Genomic DNA, 14,242 nt, shown 5'->3' with positions numbered 1-14,242 from the left:
GAGCATGTGCTTCAGCATAAACGACAGAAGAAAAGAGAGACATCTCAGGCATTCCTTCATGCCACATTTACTGGGTACAAGGTATTATTAAGTCATGTGTTCTCAGCCCATGAGGACACTCAATAGAACCATGTTACATTTGGAACCAAGATACATAAGGTCAAGGACCCCACTTTACTCATGGAGAAACACAAGACAACCAGGAACTGTGAGTGAGGCAGCTGCTAGAGCGGGCAGGGCACAAGCTTTGCAGTGACATACACAGCCTTACAGCCTGGCTCCATTCTTATTAGCTGTGTGATGTTGGACAGACCACGAACACCACTGATAATGGTATTCACCTTGCAGGCTGGTTGAGAATTATAGAAAGGGTGGGTGGTGTACATAGCAGTCCCTGAATAGAGCAGGCACTCGTATGATCCACAATTACAATAAAAGCAACATGTAATAGGGAACACATGAATGGTATAATTTGAGTGTTGTAATAGGGCAGAGAAAGAAAAATAACTTTTGGCTGGGACAGTCACTTTGGATTTGAGAGTGAGAATAGCATGTGGTCTGGTGGCAAAAAATGAGGACGATTTTGACAAGTAGGGGAAAGGGGAAGGTCGTTCCAGGAAAAGAAAACGTTCTGCGGAAGGCAACAGAGATGAAAGACGGAGCCGTTCTTGTGGAGTGTGGTGGAATTTAGGTTGGCTGTTGCAAGGTGGAAGGTGAGGCTGGGAAGCAGGTTAGGGTCAGAGCGCAGAGTGGCTTGAATGCCAGGGAGAGGAGCTGGGATGTTACGCAGTAAGTAGTGAGGTGCTGCTGAAGGATCCTGAGTGGGCCAGTGACGCGATCAAACCCCAGGTGGCACTGCGAGTGTTGTGGAGGCAGGAGACACTCATGCAAGGAGGGCACGAACAAGGTCAGGCATGCCCCTTCCAGTGGCCAGAGCCATGGCAGGAGAGGGCATGTGAGAGAGGATGCAGAGGACGAACTGGCCACATTGGGGAACAGTGAAGGTGGGGAGGGAGAGGGTGGAGCTGAAGTTCACTATGAAATGAGAACACAGACTGACTGACTGGCTGAACATAACTGACTGGCAGTTAAGCTGCCATTGAGCTTTGTTTGTTACGTGTTCAACACTTCCAAATGGTGGTAATCGGCTGTGCACAAGACATGGTTGCTTCTCCCCAGGCCAGGGGGTGTTACCAGACACATACGTTCTTTCAATGGAGGGAGATAATAGACTATGCATGCAGTGTGGTCACAGTGTATTTATCATTGTAGCTAGTCCCCAGAGTATACCACAGGACTTGACATATACTAGATGCTCAATAAATGTTTATTGAATTCATTCATTCACTCAACAAATATTTATTAAGCACCCAATCCATGTTGGGTGTAGTTCTAAGCACTGGGGATACATCAATGACTATAACAAATATTTCTGAGGTTCCTTGAGATCTCTGTGCATTCAGTTTACACCCAAAGCATAAACAAAATCACTTGGTATTCAAGAAATGCTTGGTATTTTTTTCCTCCAGAGTTAAAAGATACTTATTTGGAAAAGTATCAAACATCCCATTTGGAATTAAGTTCAGAGCTTTTAAAAAATTGTGGAATTAATTTTGAGATTGAAATTAAACATGACATGCTATAGAATATATTCACTCAAGCAACCATTTAGGAAGACCTAACTTGTAAGCTCATCTTAGGCACCACTGAGTATAGCAGTGATGAATCAGAAAGTCCCTGTCCTCAAAGATCCTATGACATAATAATAAGGATAAAATAAAGACAAACACATTGCACGGTAACACAATGCTAGGATGCCCAAATATGTCTTGCTTTTTCTTTTCTCCTTGTCCTGCTTAAGAGGCTAGTTAGCCTCCACCAGGTATGCCCTTACTCTCTGCTTTACCTAGCTAACAAACTGGCACCTGTCACTTGCTGTCTACATCACAGCTGTTTGTGAATGTCTTAGGTCCTCTGCTAGATGGTGAACTCTAAGGGTGGGGTCTAGCTTTATTCAACTCTGCAGAGGCAGTGTGGGGGATACTAAAGATAGGAACAAAGTATTGTGGAAACTCAGAGGAGTGAAACTTGAAAGCTCAAGTATCTTTGCATTGGTTTATGAAAAAAGGGCAAATGTAAATGTGTACTTGTGTGCAAGACAAAGGTCCAGATCATTTTCTGGTGAAAAGGAGAAAACTGCTTCTTTTTTAAAAGATGTTACAAGTTTCCTTTAAACAGAGTTTGGCAGCTGACGAAACCATGGACAGCAAATGACCTCGAGTGTTATGTGAGATTTTAGAAACAAATAAATGTACTGTGAAAAATAAAGCTAATGTCTTTATATTTCACAATAAAAGTCCTCACATAGCACCTTGGTTTTCAAAGTGCTTTTGCATATGTCTCTTCTCATGTGAATGTCAGGACAATGCCGGGGTGTCCACAAGGTAAGCGTTTCTCTTCCTGTACCTCCCATGGAGACGCTGAGGCCCAGGGCTGCCGGTGAGTCACGAGCTGACCCAAGAGGCAAGAGCCACGCTCTTTCCCATAGTCAGTGGCTCCCAGAGAAACACCATGCTCCGAGCTGACCCAAGAGGCAAGAGCCACGCTCTTTCCTGTAGTCAGTGGCTCCCAGAGAAACACCATACTCCATAAGAGGTGGGGAGAAACAGTTTTTTGTTGTTGTTGTTGTTTGTTTCCTTGGAAAGGAAGAAATTCAGCTTTCTGACCTAAAAATTAGAAATGACTGGAGTGGTAAAAGTTATTCTGCTAAGTAAAAATCAACATAGCTAAGTGGGAGAAAAACCAGAAGAAATTCTACATATTCTAAGGGATGCACCTGGAGAGTGTGTGGCTTCCGTTCTGACTTTTATATGGATGAGGATAATTAGCATCGCTTTCCTGTAAACTGCATTCAAATTTCCACAAGCAGCAATGCTCCCCTGGATTCGCACTGTCATCATTAAATCACACTTACAGCATGTACCAGTTTACACCCCGGCACTAAGTAAAATACAATTTCCTTTCTTCCTTTGATTATTTTTCCTTCCTTCCTTCTTTCCTTCCCTCTGTCTTTCTGCTTTTACTGTTACTCACACATTTACTGAACTAGATCTCATGAGGATTCCTGGGCATCCACAGATGAATGAGCCACAGTTCCTGATGCTCGAGTCACAGACTAGGATGGGAGGAAGCCTGAAGGCGGGATCGTATCACTCACTTCAGTGTGTGCCCCACAGTCCGCTGCTGGGTCTGAGACAAGGACTTGGTTCCTGAACACTGAGTGGATGGATGGAAGGATGGATGAGATGCCTGTATCCGGATGGCAGTGTTCCAATTTCTGACTCAGTAAAACAGTTGAAATTTCTCCTCCCCTTCCCGTTGCTTTTTCTGTTTCAGCAACCCCCTTTCAATGAGAGAGGATGTGAACAAGAGAATCAAATTGGCATTCTGAAGCTCTTTATTTAAAGGCACGTATTTAGCAATTTGCTATGTCTGAGTTAATATATGGGTTAAGTTCCCTGTGAATGACACTCTCCTAACTTTAGCAACGTCATAAAGACAATCAGTTGCTGTGTGTCTGGCAAGTTAATGACTACAAGCCCAAGGGATGCAAGAATGGGAAAATGTTAACGTAAAAAAAAAAGACTTTAAGCAAATGCAGAGGAAAATGGAAAAGGACTCACCACTCCCTCCCCAAAATGCTGCATATAACATCTTGTTTTGAACAAAAAAGTTACTGAGAATATTATTTTAAACTTTGTGCTCATTAGAATAATCCTTTACAGAATGCAGACAAGGCGGCGATTAGGGAAATTAGCGGGAGATAAGGAAGAAAAGAGTATTAGGAAAAGATGGAAGCAGAAGAGGAAGGAAGAAGAAAAAGCAGGGAAGACGACTCCATGTTAAGGTGACAGGGAAGCAGGAGAGGAATGCGAGCATGAGGTCAGGTATGCAGGCAGGTAAAAGAGAACCTTCCGAGAACCTGACTGGCAGAGGTGGGTGAGAAAGGACACTCCTCTACTGTCTTCCTCGGCTCCAGAGGGTGGAGGCTGACAACACGATCATCTACTCTGTGGCAGGTACTCTGCTGGGGACTTTTATATATAACATTTTATTTACTCATCCAGTTCAAAGCCACCTGCAAGGAAGGAAATTATGTCCATCGTACTGGTGACAAAACTGAGTTCAGAGGTTGTCGGTCGAGGAGCAGGGGCTCTGGACAAGCAACCACCTACAGACAGCACATTGCCATCCACAAAGGACTCCTTCATCTTCCTTAAACCTCCTCAATTCTGTGAAGTGAACAATATCATTTCCATTTTGCATGGCAAGAAATGCAGGCTTTGAGGGAGCCACTCACACAGCTAGCAAGAGACCAGGAAGCACATGGACTGGGACTTGATCCAATGCTCCTTCTGTTTCACTGAACAGCCTCCTTGAGGAAGTAGCTGGCTCCCTTGTTTTCACCCCATCCCCAGCTTTATCCTGTAGCCTGTGGCCAGATGACTGCTGAGTACCAAGCCAAGCAGACCCAGCATGGTGGTTGCAGTTGATGTCCCAAGATCATCCTGACTGTGATTCTGCATGGAGTGAGGACTCTGATTCTTGAAAATACTAGGGTTATCTGGTTTGTGCTCCTGCACAGTGCAGCAGTCTTGTCTACAGCAGCCCCCGCCTCAAACATGGCCCAAAAAGACAATGACTCTCATTCTAGTAACAGGGGGTTCACTGTTACTAAATGAAGCCACAGGTTCCACTGTGGGCTAGCTGTATCTGGAAGAAAATTCTTGTTTTGAGCCCAAATCTCTTTCTCTATAATTTCTTTTAGTTCTGCATTTTCTAGAATAACAAATGTCTTTCAGATATCTAAATGCAGCTTTTGTGTCTTTCCTTGTTTTTCTCTTCTCCAGGTTAACCTTTCTCTGTTCCTTCAACCACTGGTTACAAGACAGTCTCTGACACCCTCTCCATTCCTGATGCTGTGTTCACAGAGCACTCAAGTTTGTTTATTTTCCTTTTCTTTCCTTTGTTTTTTGTTTTTTTGTGGGGAGTCAGAGTCTTGCTCTGTCACCCACGCTGAAGTGCAAGGGCATGATCATAGCTCACTGCAGCCTCCAACTCCTGGTCTCAAGCAATCCCACTGCCTTGGCCTCCCAAAGCACTGGAATTGCAGGCATGACGCACCACGTCCAGTTTATGTTCCTTTTCAAATGTACTGGTATAATACTCCTAATGTGATCTAAGTACTGCAGAATCTAATGAAATCATGACTCTTCCTTCTGTGGGCATGAGACCTCTTTTGTCACAGTTAGGATAATGTTAACTTTTTCAGTAGCTAATTTGTGGAGGAGAAAGCTAAGTCACCAAGGTCTCGCAGTACAGCATAATAAATTCTGCGAAGGAGGCAGTCAGTGGGCTATGGCATCGCAGAGAAGGGGCAGCAAATTTTGCCAGAAAGGAGCAAAGAAGCCTTCTTGGAGATGACACTTGAAGAACAACTCAAAGTGAGAGCAAACCAGGTGGAGAGAGTAGAAGGTCTTTCCAGGTGGATGGAAAAGATTTTGCAAAGATGAGCTGGTGAGAGAGAACATGGCGGTACTACAGCCCTTTCTTCCCCATTGCTTCTCTTTTCAATTCCTTTCTTCAGCCTTTCTCTGACTTAGCTTCACTTTTGGATGTTCTTTTCAGTTAAGGCTTGGGAAGACCCTTGCATAACACAGGGGTTGGGGCGCCGATCCCCCACGCAGTCGGAAAGCTAGGTATCACTTCTGACTCTTCCAAAACTTAACTAATAGCCAGCTGTTGGCTGGAAGCCTCACTGATAACATAAATAGTCCATTAACACATATTTTGTATGTTATATGTATTATATACCTACAATAAAGTAAGCTGGAAAAAACAAAATGTTATTAAGAAAATCATAAGAGAAAATCCATTTACTAAGTGAAAGTGGATCATCATAAAGGGCTTCATCCCCACTGTATTCAAAATGAGCAGACTGAGAAGGAGGAGGAAGAGGGGTTGGTCTTGCTGTCTCAGGGGTGGCAGAGGCAGAAGAGGTGGAGGAGATGGAAGGGAGGCAGAAGAGGCAGGTACACCGGGTATAACTTTTATTGAGAAAAAATCCACGTATAAGTGGACCCACGCACTTCAAACCTGTGTTGTTTAAGGGTTAATTGTACTATGTTCTCCTGTTTTAAGAAGCATCTGTTGCATGCAGTTGAAGGTTCTTCAACTTGTTTACTGTATAAGTATTAAGTGAGCATTAAATAGCCAAAGCACTGGCGGTGTTACTGTTAATAAGTAGTTTTGGGGCCTGTTCTCCGTTTTGGAGGCTGCACCTCTACTTGAGTGAACTATTTGATTAGGGTAGAAAAGCAAATGGTACCCTAAGTATCAAACGATAGCCAAAGGTCACTTAGGGCCATGGGCTGGACCACAGTGCTCCAGGGTCTTTGCCCCGTTATGAGCTGACCTGTTTTTCTCTTCAATGCCTCCGGCCAGCAGTACTGAAATGAGACATTTTAGGGTTTCCAAACTGTTTCTAAGACTGTTAGTCACAAACTCTTATCAAGCAGTTTTCTCCGGTTAGATAGCAGACAGGCTCAGAGCCTCACCTTTGCAGGTCAAAGCTCGAGAAACCCTCCACATGATAATTTACACATCTGTTATTTCTTTTACCTGTCCCTTCTCTGCCTTTAGCTTCTCAGTCATCCAACCCTGCCTCTGTGAAAAGTACACAATGACTCAAGGCTTTTCTTAGACCTCTGACAGGTGAACAAAGAAAAACACCTTTCACAAATCCATCTTATCAAAGGATAGAAGAAGAGAGAACAGAGCCTTTAGTAAAGAACCCTAAACATCCCACCAGAAAGTCCCAAACAACCCTGAAAAGTGAGAATAAAACTACCAAAAGCTGACAGAGGGTAACAAGCATTATTTCCAACCCACACTTGTCCTTCTAAAAAAAACCAACCCGCTACTGAAAAAACCCCTGAAATGTATGAAATCTAACATCGTTAACATATTTCCTGTCCTCACATAGCTTATAAAAATGTTTCTGAGCTTTTCCCTGGCTCATTTACAACGATGAGAAGGAGCAAAAAGGAAATGCAACAGATGGTACTGAGGGAGGAGGTACTACCGTCCTCGCTCGCAGTCATCCATCTTCACAGTAAGTCATCCCCGCTTGGGCGAGGTTTCAAACGTTTTTCAGATGTACCAATGGCGTATTCTTGCTCAAGAACAATGAAGATGAGGCTCCTTTAAAAAGCTTCAGGTTAGAAGGCATGTTTACTACTGTCTATTTTTGTTGCTTCTAAAAGAGATCACCTCAGCTTTCCCTCTGAACCTCCCAAACTGACTCCGCGAGAATCTAATCTGGTACTGATTTAGAGCTGACAGGTGGTACATGCATAATTAAAGATGACCTAACACAGAATGCTCTCATTCCTGGCATATTATCAGACACTCAAGCAAAGCAATTATCAGTAGGCAATCTTTTCTGTCAACAGAGATCGAGATGAAACATTTCTTCAATTAAGAGAATTCTGCAAAGATGCTGTACATATCCATCTGCAAATACTTGAAAACCTTTAGAGGTGAATACTAAGTCAGCTCAATGAAACACCTTTGGCCAGTTAACACATGCTCTCCTCTCCTCCCACTTTTCCTGGAAGGTCACATTTCAAACATCAAAATCGGAACCATTTTAAGGTGCCGCCAGACACCCTGATGTGAGCGGACAAGGAAATCTCTGCATTTTTCTGCCTTGCTGAGGTTTGCAAATATAACAAGTTTTCCTTAAAGGTTCAATGCAAAAAAGGACAGGGTTCACCTTAAAGCAAATTGAATTAAAATTTCCCTTCAAAGCAGGATTATTCGCTCCCCGTGCTCCACCCATGTCAGAAGTATTTAGAGAATTATTATCAAACCTTAAAACTTCGTCTTGAATCTAAGTGATTTAAAGGATTTTTTTCTTTCATTTTGAAGAAATCAATATTATTCAAAGAAAAAAGGGACTTGACAAAAACGGAGGAATTTCCCATTTCAGGGGAAGGAGGGAAGAGATGCCGCATTTCCTGATAGAGTACTGTGCTTTTTATAAATTATAGTACATGCACTTTGTAAAAATGAATGCATTTAAGCTTTCCTTAGAACAGAAATTGATTTAATGTTATAGCGAGACAAGTGATTTTCTTTTCTTTCTTAAAAGGGTAGTTTATAAGTTAATGGTTTTTTGAAGCCCATGTAAAAATTGCCTTCCACAAGACAGAGAACTTCACAATGTTTGTGGTGCATATTTTGCCACATTTCACAAGAGGTCTTATTGTTTAAATTCTTATATCCTTATGTCATATGTGAACAAATGACTTTATTGTTCATTTGAACATGTCTTTATAGGATCTCTGGTGGTAGAGCTAGTGTTGTTGTTTGCATGTTTTCCCCTCAACAAGCCAGAACAAAAGTCTCTTTTTCTGAAGCACTGGGAACTCAGGGACCACGGCAGTGTGGCAGTAGTTGTCAGCTGGAAACACCATAATGATAATGTAAGTGAAGTGCTCACATTAAGGGGTTGACTTCTGACAAGTCAAGGTCTATAGAAAAGTTTCTGCTACAGCAGACATTATGGTAATGCAAAACAGAAGTACTTAATAGAACAATTAAGAATCATCCAGTACACTATTACTGCAGTAGGACTCAATTCCTTTCAAGATATGCTTTCCTTGGAAGAGACTCCATTCAGAATATTAGGGAAAAAATATCAGTAGCCTTTGGGGAGAACATACTCAGATGGGAGGTGGAAGTGATGGCGGGATCATTAATGGGAGATTCAGTAGGACTCAAAGCTCAAGTTCATTATATTTCTTAGAACTAAGAATAGCTTCTGAATGAGTACTCACAATTCTCCACAGATCTATTTCTCCTAAGGAGCTCCCCCTTTCTCCCTTTCCAATTTTAATCTAAGAAAAAGAATAGAATCCAGACAGACATGGGTAGGTAAGCAGGAACAAAGGAACCTCTACAGAATGGAAGAGAGTCTGAGCTAGTTCCATTTTAGATGCTGTTAAATCCCTTTGACCAGGATTCAATTTAGAACAACTCAAAAGATACAGTTTGATAGCATGCTGCATCAAGAGGACAGGAAAAAGAAAGAAGTCACATGTGTAATGTTGTGGCAAACAACAAAATGTGATTTCCCAGTGGATGTCACGGACGAAAAGAACATTTAAGATATAAGGCACATACTACCATTAAAGTAAACAGAACACAAAAGGGAAAGATTTCAGTGAGTTTATGTAGGGAGAGACCCTCATTTCTCACACAGCTCAGAGTCCCTGACTTTTGTAGGACTTCAGTGAATAAAGCAAAGTCTGTAAGCACAGCCTTTCTATGCTGAGGATGATATATGGCACGAAAACATTTTACATGATGCCTTTTACACTTAGATATTATTCTAGAATCATAAACTAAAAGCATTTTTAAGGTGGAGGTACCCTGCATAAAATAGAAGTATCTTATTGTTAACCAAGGCATCTCCTGTCCACACTCAAACCTGGCTTTCCAAGTATGTTGGCTTTACTATTTTATGATTGGATGAATAAAATAAGACTGTAAGTATGGCTACAAAATAAATTATGATACCCTGACCCCAATGGAGTATTATTTTGGAAAGAATAAAAGTAAAATCCAAGATATTATTATCATCACTGCGATCTACTTGTGACCCTGTTTCAGAAAGGCTGCTAAAAACCTGCCATTTGGAAGCCTTGTGGAGACATTTTTCAGAATCCTATGTATTCTCTCTGTTAACTGATCAGAGATACTTCTCAGGTTTATTTCACTAAGGACAAAGTATGACACATACTTAAGAAAGAATGGGTATTGTTTCAGAACCTCTATCCATTCAGGAGAAGACACTTGCTTTTTAGTTAAGAAATGACTGTGACTAATTCCAGAGCACCTGGTATTGGCTTTTTCAAGAATGAGCATTTGAAATCAAACTGGAAAATGGTGACTAGCACATCTGCAATGATCTAGATGATGGTAACAGATGATCCAGAGATGGTAAGAGACAGATAAACCCAAAAAGGGTGGCCTCGCTTTGCTGCAGAGGGATAAAATAGAAGAAGTGAAAAAAATGATTTTTCTCTACAAGTCTCACTCTAGGAATCACCCTTGTTAACTTTGAGTTCTTTCACAAAATGAAATGTTATGTGCCAGTACAATCTGTTTCCCTTAGGGATGGAAGGTGATGAGGGGAGACCAGTGACAGGTGAGATTTAAAGGCACGTAAAGGAAGGGTGGAAAAGAAATGCATTATGTTACCGAGAGAATGAGGATTAAATCTTCATAATGCGTGTGAGATTCTCACAAAAAGAAAACAAAACAAACGCAAGTTTTTACTCAACACCTAATGTCACCCAGCTGTGAATAAAAGAAAAAGAATCTCACACTGACCAGTTCATACAAATCAACTAACACTTATTCCCTTATGGTCCATTGTAACCCATACTCCAAGCAGACATGATGTTCTTTCACATGTACGCATTTGTAACTTTCTGAAAACTAATTAGCGAAGGAGAATACAAAATAGGCAGGTATAATGGAAACCAGTGAATTCCATCCCTGAAGCTAGTTGTACTGTAATATCTTCTGCATGGTGCCAACAGCCCCCTTTCCCTCTGCTCATTCCGACACAATGCCTTCAGGTCTGTCTAAATAACGTAATTTACTAGAGTGGAATTCCCTTGGTACCCTGTGCAGTACTTGGTGACAGTATCATTTATACTCCACCGTGCCGTGGCCTGACACTGATCCATCGGCCTTCATCCCTCATTCAGAGGAGAGCATACAATTTCACCTTCCTCCATGCCCTTCTCTGGTGTGCATGTACACATTCACTCCACTCAGCCCTAATTACAAACCTGGGTTAAAAGACTCTCATTAGATTTATATTTCTCATTCCAGATGTCAATCTTGTTGAAAATTCCCGTTTTCTGGAGGATTCATCCATTAGCAATAAACTTTAAAGCATCCTGTGACTGAGTGCATTAAACCAGCAATGCGGACATGTACTTAAAATACATCATTAGAGAAAATCTCCATTGCAAATACTTTACACTATTCAACCAAAGGAATAATGAGCCCCGCCTGGCCAGTACCCTCAAACTGCACATGAAAGATAAGTTAAAACTGGCAGTTTTGCAGGAAGAAGCACACGGTGTATCCACAGGATGCATTTCAGAATCTGTCATTCCTTATGAAGGTGTGGGAGGGAATCACGGCCAGGGTCTAATTTATCACCTTCTCTCACCTATCATTTTTACAGAAACTTCCGTCTATGGCAAAGGGCAAGAGGGATGGCAAAGATAATGGGGAATATATGAGTGTGCGGAGGGAACAGAAGCTGTATCTGCAATGCCAGGAACTTTGAAAGTCACCTAGCATGATTTGCTCGGCCTGAAAAGCATTCTTCTATTTCGTTAACGGAGAAAAGTGGAGAAATCAGCATTGTCTGTAGACACTGGAGGAAGCAGGGTATCATTTTAATACAAGACAGATTTCCCTGGCGGAGTTGACCTGAGAAATGTCTTTATTCCAGACTGATGGTTCTTAACACAAAAACCAAAAATCTGATGAGAATACTAATATGTAAATTGTAAGTCACAAATTGTATCTGGGACAGAGATGGTAGGACCGTCTAAGAAAAGGAAAATTTGAGGAGGATTAAAAAAAAAAAAAACAACCCAGCAAAATACAACAATTGAGAAAACTAAGCCACCACTGTTTTATATCTGTCCCATATTTTAATTCCTTAGCTTATAGGTTTAATTCATCACTTCTTGTCAGGTCTCAGGTGAGGCAAAGTTAAGGTACAGTCATAACTTCTCTTTAACTTTGATAAATGAAGAAACAGAATTCTAGGAAAGTCCTGCAGCAGGTTAAAGGGAGACTAATTTGAAGTCTTAGCATCTTATCCTGAAAGCTAACAAAAAAGTTATGTCCACAATTATGACTCTGTATTGTGAAATACACAATATACTTTATAATGCAAAACTTTGGTGGGTGGAAAAGGACTCTAGAAGGACAGGTATACATTGTATTAAACAGAAAATAATTTGCAAAGCATAATAAATAAAAATAAAAGCAACAGCAATTGTTTTCTGCCTTTCAGCATCTGGTCAATCTGTCAGATTGTTCAGTAACCAGAATTATAACAGATGCAATATTTTCTGTGGGGAATTACACCACCACGGAAGCTAATTGCTCCTGAAGTTTTGCCCATTTCCACCTGAAATATTTTTTTAGCCTTACTTGATTACAACATTAGCACTGTCTTTCATAATGTACACCAGCAGGTACTACAATTAACATGCACAGATGTTAGAACTGAAAATCCATGTTTAAATAAAAAACATAGGGAGAAAGTAAAAATTACTGAATATGCTCAACACAGTGCTAATCTTAAAAGGAAAGAGAGGCTTACATTGTGCTAACTTAATGGCAAAATAAAAAAAAAATCCCCCAGATGGCATTAGTAACCTAAGAAGAAGCAAACCACTCTATAAATGCCTGTATTCTTCTGAAACACTGAACCAGAGGCTGATCTTTTGTCCACTTAATTCCAAAATTTGTACTCCAAGAATAGAGGAGAACTCCCAAATGCTCTAAAATTCTCCAACACATTTTTATAATGCAACTGCACAAATGACAATAACACCAACATCATTTTGTGGAGTGCTGACTTTGTGCTTTACATACGTCATCTCACCGAATCCCCACAACCACCCTCTCATTCAGGTAGGCAGTACTACTTCTGTTCCCGTCTTCAAATAAAGACACCCAGGCCTAGGAGAGGTTAACAGATCAAGGTCAACAAGTAGCCAAGCTAAGATTTGATCCGGAGTCTTTTTTCCCTCCTAAAGCTTTCAACTCATTGTAACCACTGTGCCATACTGTCTGCCACAGTTGGGGATGCCAAAGAGAAATGTGATTTGCAGTCTTCATTTTTCAGTCTTCTGGAATGACTGCCCTCTTGACTCATCCATTTCACAAAGCGCATCAAACTGAAAGGCTCAGAACACTTGCAGACATTCTCATTCTTTGGAAATGCCACAGCCACTCAGTCAGTGGAACGGGACAGCACCATCAATGGGATCGCGAAGATACAAATTTCCCTGTGAATGCTGGTGCCGCCTCTCTTTGGTGTTTCTTCTAGCCACAAACAGACACGTTATCACTTACTGTGGTTGCATTCGACTCAGCAGCCAGATGCAGGGGAGTTTTTACTTGGTTAACTGTCCCTCCAACATCTGTGTCTACAGAAGGTACTACAGGGCAGGCGTGCGCTCACCCTTGTCCCTTCTCCCTCCCCCATCCAAACACACAAAAAGTTTTCCAATCTCTAGGGCAACACCATTAAGATATCCTTTTCTTGCTGTGCTATGAGTTTACAAGAAAGAACTTTCTAACAATAAGCCAAGAAGATGGAAGTTGTAAAATCACATTTCAAATAACGCAATTCCTTTTTAAAAAAGATTCAAGGGTTTCATGCTTCTTTCTTCCTTCCATCAACACATTTTGTTTATGTATGAGTTGGATCTTTCTTCCTTCAGAAGGGAAAAGTGCTGATAAACTGTCATGTGTAGACAAACAACGCAAAAACTTGGTTGCCTTTTGCTATTTAAACAGAGAAAAATTATTTCCCAATATACCACTTACCAGACAGATGCAAAGATGTGGGCAAGCCAGTCATCAGAATTAACAGAGTGATTTTGCTTGCACTACATATTCTGATTTGTATGACTCTTATTTTTAGCCATGCACAAAGGGCAATAAATGGAAAATCTTATTCTAACCGCTACTTTTTCTGGGCCACCCACACTGCCCCACCTACCGCACAACTTCACAAATGTAAAAAAACCCAGCCCAGGGTTTGTCCTAACAAGGGATGCAAAGTGGCTAAAATGTGTGACATTTTTTCCAGTTAGTGTTTGTACTTTCATTTTTTTTTTCTGTCTCAGGACTTTCAGGGAAAACAATGTTGACTTACCAATGGGCATTTTCAAAGACTCTACGTTGGTATGTCAGTCAGTGTACAGACAACGTGATCCGCAAGGCACGGGCACCACCCTGCCATGAACCACATCTCAGCCAATCTTCCGCAAAGAAATGTACCCAAAAACTTTTCTGTAAATTCGGGAAGGTGATCCACACCTTCCAAATTTTGTTTTGAAAC

The 14,242-nt window shown here is 41.3% G+C and overlaps 1 protein-coding gene across 14 annotated transcripts in view; it reads right to left on the bottom strand.

Moving 5' to 3' along the window:
* The window catches only part of BACH2 (BTB domain and CNC homolog 2), a 367,290-nt gene that overhangs the window by 134,765 nt on the left and 218,283 nt on the right, over positions 1-14,242 (bottom strand). The window lies entirely within an intron of this gene.

The sequence above is a fragment of the Macaca mulatta genome, chromosome 4, assembly GCF_049350105.2.
Source record: "Macaca mulatta isolate MMU2019108-1 chromosome 4, T2T-MMU8v2.0, whole genome shotgun sequence".
Taxonomy (NCBI): Eukaryota; Metazoa; Chordata; class Mammalia; order Primates; family Cercopithecidae; genus Macaca; species Macaca mulatta.
This window is presented reverse-complemented; position numbering and strand designations above follow the sequence as displayed.